General features: G+C 40.1%; 1 pseudogene; it reads right to left on the reverse strand.

The window, feature by feature from the left end:
- Positions 1-3,020: 3,020 nt before the first annotated feature.
- On the reverse strand, positions 3,021-3,138 carry LOC126482675 (5S ribosomal RNA; annotated as a pseudogene).
- Between the last annotated feature and the right edge of the window lie 4,187 nt (positions 3,139-7,325).

Genomic DNA, 7,325 nt, shown 5'->3' on the forward strand with positions numbered 1-7,325 from the left:
ACAGTGTGTACAGTATAATGTACAATGAATATTTCACGTCACTGTCTCACTTGGTTGGCGAATCTGCAGTGCTGTGTCTGTGATCAGTGTTCCAGCATGAACACTTCAAATCAAACTCATGCATGCCTGGTGGTGATTGCTGTAAACACAGTGACCTTCCCCACCACATGTGGTGAGAGTGAGTCACTGCTGGGTCACAGTGGCTTGGTGAGGCAGTATAATGTACCGGTGTGAACAGCCCAGTCCAAACGAATGTATCTCTTTCGGTGACCATCGCTGGGGACCATCACCAGTGTCCCATTGTTGAACAGGCCTCAGGTCCATGCCAGCAGTGCCGCGCTATGCTGGACCTCCTTTCTTGGTTTTGCGCCACTTAACAGATGTGTTAAAAGTAACATCTTTGTAGAATCGTGACTAACAAATGAATGTAAACAGTAGTACTGTAACATCTTTGTAGAGTCATGAATAACAAATGAATGTAAAGAGTAGTACTGTTTAGGCTCTTTTCCGCATTATACAATGCGTTGGTGAGAGGATTAGTCAATCGGTTTTTCATTGCCATCTTGTGCCCAGCTCAGAATACAACCCATAGCACTATCTTGAGCATGACATGACAATATAAATGCTTTCTGAATAAAAGGGTGTATCAGTGAGGGTAAATAAATTAACACATCTTTAACCTGTTACATTAGTTTTGCATTCTGCAGTCTATTCAGAAGCTAGTCCTTTCTTCAACAACTCTGTTAAGGGTTTAGTTACAAATCAACAATAATAATACATCAATATTAGGGACTGATTATATTAGAGGGTGCAGGAAAGTTGCCTATTCTTCCATCTGCCACGGATCAGACGTTACTCCAGCAGAGCAAATAAAATGTCCCAGATGCTGAACCTGTGATTCTGCAGAAAAGCATTTTTCCAGTTTCAGACTGAAGTGAGTGCCTTGTAACCTTCACAGCACTTTTCTTAATCGCTTAACTTTTCCTCAGTTGTCCTAGAGAATAGAATGATGTCATCTAAATAGACCAACATGTCTTGGGCTTTAACCCACATAACAACAAGTCTGAGATTTTTCGAAATGTGGCAGGCACGTTTCTTATACCAAAAGTCATTCTCAAGAATTCGTACAGCCCAGAGGGCAATACAAAGGCAGTTTTTCGCCTGTCTTGGAGTGCAATCAGAATCTGATCATATCCTGCTTTTATATCTAAAGTTGTGAAGAATTTACAGTTTCTCAGTCTACCCAAAGTCTCACCAGTATGAGGCAAATGACACACATCAGGGTGGCGACTTCATTTACCATCATCATATCCACACACAGGCGATAATTCTTCTTGCCATTAATAGATTTCTTGGGTATAATCAATAATCACTATTGGTGATGCCCAGAGGCTAGTAGAGGGTTGTACAATTTCTGCAATGACCTATTGCTGAATACTTTCTTCCATAACTGACTGTAAATAATACAGGATTCTGTACAGTTTCTATGGTATTGGTCTAGCTCTAGCACCACTGGTGTGAATTCTGAGGTAGACAGAGTAAGTAACTCACAGTTATTGCTTTTTCCTTGAATTCATCTAACACTAGATACAACAGACTGTCATGGATCTGGGAGATGTGTTATTTATGAACCAGGTCATTTCTGCAGCCGGTGAAACTGTGTGGAATCATACTTCCACTAGACGACTGAAGCCAAGTCAAATATCGTCTTGTAAACATTTCACGGAAAAGGTACTGTCACAAAATATGCTAAATACAGTATATAAAAATAGTTGGCATATTTCAACAATGTGTTATTTTCTACTGGATTTGTCGATACCAAATTTAACGAGGGAAGTTGTAAATGTTTTCTTATATTTTTATCAGAATTTTTTTAAATTGTAATTTGCCTTATTTTATGCTAATTTACTTATATTTTTGAGAGTGACAGCATATTGATTACTATTAGTAGATGTGATGAAGAATATCAAAGAGACTGATTACAAGTGGAAGCTTGTGTGTTGTGTAAAACGTCTTTGACGCTGGAGACATCTTTGACCATAGTCAGTCGACAGTGAACACTTGGTGTGTGTTGATGGTAGAACAATGTGCAGGTCGCTGTTATAAATATTTGCTAGTGAACAGGAAAAAATGAATTATGTTACTACTTTTTTTATATAAACTTTAAGAAGAAACCACATTCGAAGAAATGGTATTTGAAGCACCAAAAATGAGGCAAACGCATTGAACCGGGTCATTTCTGCAGCCGACGAAACTGTGTGGAATCATACTTCCACTAGACGACTGAAGCCAAGTCAAATATCGTCTTGTAAACATTTCACGGAAGAGGTACTGTCACGAAATATGCTAAGTACAGTATATAAAAATAGTGAGCATATTTCAAGACTCTGTTCATACTCAGTGAAATGCTATAACTTCTCCTGCTAATGAGTTTTAAGGAGTGGCATGATTGTATGTACATACATTATGGGCAATGACTTCCATCTCCTATTCTAACTGTCTCCCTTCCATTCTCAAATACTGGAGGCCAAACTGCAGAATAACCCTGGGATCAGTGTGGGGTGGCGGTGGGGTGACTGGACTGCTGTAGCCTGTTGTGGGACTGTGTACCACTGTGGGCTGTGCCAGGGATGAAGCCTCTCCGTCATTTCTAGGTCCCCAGTTCCATAAAATACAATACAATACAATACAATACAACAGTCGATGAGGTTAATTCACAATCATCAGTAGGAAATTTCTGTTTTCAAAATTATTAGGATAGAAACTATTTATTTATTTTTTGTTAGTCCTCTAGAACATACATTTTGTACAGCAAAGAGCACTCCGTCATCAGGCCACAAGTGGCCCATCAGGCCCATCTGACCGCCATGTCATCCTCGGCTGAGGATGCGGATAGGAGGGGCGTGTGGTCAGCACACCGCTCTCCCGGTCGTTAGGATGGCTTTCTTTGACCGGAGCCACTACTGTTCAGTCGAGTAACTCCTCAATTGGCATCACGAGGCTGAGTGCACCTTGAAAAATGGCAACAGCACATGGCGGTCCGGATGGTCACCCATCCAAGTGCCGACCACGCCCGACAGTGCTTAACTTCGGTGATCTGACGGGAACTGGTGTAGCCACTGCAGCAAGGCCGTTGCCCTGTACAGCAAAGCACATCATGATATACGACAAGTCAATTTGAAAATTATGTCACGACGGTGTATGATGAGAGATGACAGTAGCGATAAGTAACTCACATAGCAAAATACATAGAGGACATATAGACAAAATATAAAAAAGGTGGTGTGTGATGAGAGATGGCAGCGGTGGTACATAGCAGAGTTCATGTAAGAGATACATACAGAATGTAAATAACATACAATAATTAAATTATCTTGCTAAGTAGAAATACCTACAAGTGAATAAACAGCTTATTACGAATAATTAAAATTTTGTTTCGAGAAATTTATGTATGGAATAGAAACAGTGATTTAGTAGCAATTCCTTTAATTTAATTCTCATTATTTTTGGATTTTTTTTTTTTTGCTTGTTTTTATATCTGTTGGGAAGTGTCTGTATATTTTAATGACCATACACTTAACCCCATTAGCATATACTTTTGTGTTGTGAGCTATAATTTGTAATTGGGGTTTGTTTCTGGTGTCATGTGTGGTGGTCTGCATTTCTCTGTAGGGATTCCAAGTGCCATACTGTAAAACGAGCTAGTTCCATTATATAGAGGCATGGCAGTGACAGGATTTTTAACTGTTGAAACAGTTCTTTTTTACATTTCATTACTCTTACAACTTGTTTTTGTGACTTGAAAATTGTGAGAGATTCAGAGCTATTTCCCTAGAAGATTAGGCCATATCTCAAGACAGACTCCAACAGGGCATGGTACACCAGCTTCAAGGTATATACAATGGCTGTGTCTTTTAATGATCTTAATAAATGACAGATTTTATTAAGCTTCTGTGACAGTGCCTTAATATGTGGTTTCCAGTTTAGAGTGTTACTGATGGTAAGTCCAAGAAATCTGGTGTCCTGCCTGTTTGTAATGTCATCTTTGCCAATAACTATAACTGCATTGAAGGGGGTCTTGTGTGTCTAGTGTGGAACTTCATACTTACAGTTTTTTGAGTATTTATAAGTAGTCTGTTTGCTTCAAACCAAAGATTGTAACTGACAAGTAGTTTCATTGACTGCATTCTACAATGTGTCACCTCCACTGGTTATCAGAATATTTGTGTCATCGGAGTATGGAAAGGAGGTGGCATTTGGTACATGTTCTGGGAGATCACTTAGGAACATATGAAAACAACAGGGCCAAGAACAGATCCCTGAGGGACATCATTTGTTGTATGTAGTGTGTCTGACCTGCAGTGCCTCATTGTTTTTGATTTTCTTATTTCTACATATTGCTTCATACGGAACCAATTATGGGCTACTCCTCTAATCCCAAACTTCTGGAGTTTCACAAGAAGCAGCTTGTGGTCGACCATGTCAAATGCCTTCGACTGCTCAAGAAATATACCAACAGCAGGTTGTTTATGGTCAACGAAACTTGGACCTATTTTTCCGAAATCTGTATTGGGAAGATGTGATTATGTTGTTAGAATTTAAAAATATTTCTAATCTAATTGACATACAGTATTCAAATATTTTTGAGAAGGCAGATAGTGTAGTAATTGGCCTATAGTTTGATATGTCCGTTTTCTCTCCCTTTTTGTAGAGAGGTATAATTTTAGCTGGTTTGGAACTGTTCACTCCAGAAATGAGGTATTTATGATATTTGACAGGGGTCCACTGATGTAATTTAAACACTTATGAAGTAAGAACCAGGATATCATATCATGCCCTGCAGAATAAATCTTTTCAACTTTTTTTAATAATGTCTTCAATTTCATACAGTGTTCTAGGAGATAGGAAAAAGAAGTTCAGAGGAGTATTGTTTTTGAGAAGAGAGTATACAGTGTTTGGGGAGTTGGTCAGGAGACTTGTGGGAGAGGGTGTAGAGTATTTGAAGAATTGGTTAGGTGATTTGTGGAAATTTCTAAACAATAGCTGTCGAATTTATTGGCAATTTTATGTGCATTTTCAGTCTTTTATCCTTCTATATTTAGTGTGATTTTATCCTCTATCACCGAGCGAGGTGGCGCAGTGGTTAGACACTGGACTCGCATTTGGGAGGACGACGGTTCAATCCCGCGTCCGGCCATCCTGATTTAGGTTTTCCGTGATTTCCCTAAATCACTCCAGGCAAATGCCGGGATGGTTCCTCTGAAAAGGGCACGGCCGACTTCCTTCCCCATCCTTCCCTAATCCGATGAGACCGATGACAACGCTGTCTGGTCTCCTTCCCCAAACCAACCAACCAACCAACCTTTATCCTCTATCCTTAACTTTCTACCAGTCTGTTCATTTACTATACCCCAGACAGTCTTACATTTGCTGGAACATCACCTAATTGTTTTTTCATTAAAAGCTCTTTTAGCCGATTTGACAACTCTACAGTATGTGGTTTTGTAATTTTTAGTCTACCTTGAACTCTTCGTATTTGTCATTGTCCAGTTTGCTAAGTCTGTGCAACAGCCTCATCTTTTCTGATGAAGTTTTAATATCTTTTGTGACCCCAAGCATTCTGTTTCTTTATTAGTGATGGTCTTTGTTTTCTCTGGGAAATTGCAATTAAAGTAGTATTCAAATATCTGCAGAAAATTGTCGTATCTTATTTCTTTAAACTAAGTATGCAACAGACGTAGGAAATTTTCCGAGCTCGATATTGAGTGAATGGAACAGACACACGCACATTCTGTACGTTTATCTGACAGTCATTATTCACAGGTATCGACCATAGAACAAATGAATACTGCAGACTTGAGTATAGAAATCACTAACGTTCCTTTGTCCTTAGGAATTTAGATCTAACTCTCAGTACCTTGTACCAAAAAGTCGTGACACTTTTATAAGAATTCGAAAATATACATACGGTAATAATTTGAACACGTAGTTGACAGATGCAACCAATAAATTAGATACAGAATTTACTGTTACGAACAATCAGCTAGACAAAAAACTTTGTAGACTGTGTTAAAATGAAGGTGAAAGAGAACGCCGAGCTGGGGAACTTACAATGGCACAGTAGTTTATGAAGCGTACATGAAAGCTTAGCTCAAGTAGTATCAATTCGAAAACATGTATCGTAAATGAAGTCCACGTGCGAAAATTTACCAGATGATGAACAAAACTCACGCAAAAAAGTAGAATTTCTGACTTTTGGACAAACTATTTTAAAACAGAATACAAACGTATCAATAAGGATCTAAAAAGATTATATGAGAGAGCTGAGGCTGACACCTTTGATAGCGATTCCACCCCATCTGAAAAGTGTGTCCACAAACAAAAAAGCCTTTGTTGGCACGGCTGAAAAGATCGCTAGTGGACTAGGACATAGCAATATTGAAGCGGAGATGTGTGATATCACCGCTTACAGTCATTAACGTGCAGTGAACCAGCTTCATTGCTGTGCCCATGCACTATGTTGAAGGGAGAGTCTTGGTGACAGAAACAATTAGGCCTGCGTTCAGCTGCAGCTCGCGGTTGCACTCCTGCCCGATCATGTCAGCACGTGTGTGTAGGTGAACATCTATTTGGATAGGAATTTCTCAGGTGTTACGTATGAATAGGGGTGCCACCATCTCATGCTTGCGGGACCTTGGCGTTGGGCCTGTGCATGGTTTGACAGATGATGGCTGCATCGATTGTACATGCGATCGCGTCATCATCAGTGTCTAGCAGATAGGAATTTCTCATGTGTTACGTACAAATGGGGGTACCACCACCTCATGCTTATAGAACCCGCGCGAGGGTTGTGCACAGTTTGACATCTGATGGATGCGTCGCTTATTGCTATCTCCTGAGTACTCTACTGGACAGGGGGCAGTGGATGTGCTTGCGCACATTGATTGCATTATTTCGTGAGTGGTTCCGTAGGCCCTGCTATACACTATCTGGACAGTTTACGAGTGCTGAGCGTGTCTACACATCAGTGTGAAGAATTATTTAGGAGCATTTTGCTATTGTGCACTGAAATTACGAGTTGGTTGCGTCTGTGGGCTGTCCAACATGACCCAAGGCACATCAGGGTGGATGTTTTGTATGAGTGTGATAGATATACTCCATCCTTCAATATGTTGTTTGAAAATAGAGTGCACTCCATCCTTACTCTCCCCTACAGCCGGCTGTGGTGGCCGAGCAGTTCTAGGCGCTATGGTCGCAGGTTCAAATCCTGCCTCGGGCATGGATGTGTGTGATGTCCTCAGGTTAGTTATGTTTAAGTAGTTATA

Source organism: Schistocerca serialis, chromosome 5 (assembly GCF_023864345.2).
Source record: "Schistocerca serialis cubense isolate TAMUIC-IGC-003099 chromosome 5, iqSchSeri2.2, whole genome shotgun sequence".
NCBI lineage: Eukaryota > Metazoa > Arthropoda > Insecta > Orthoptera > Acrididae > Schistocerca > Schistocerca serialis.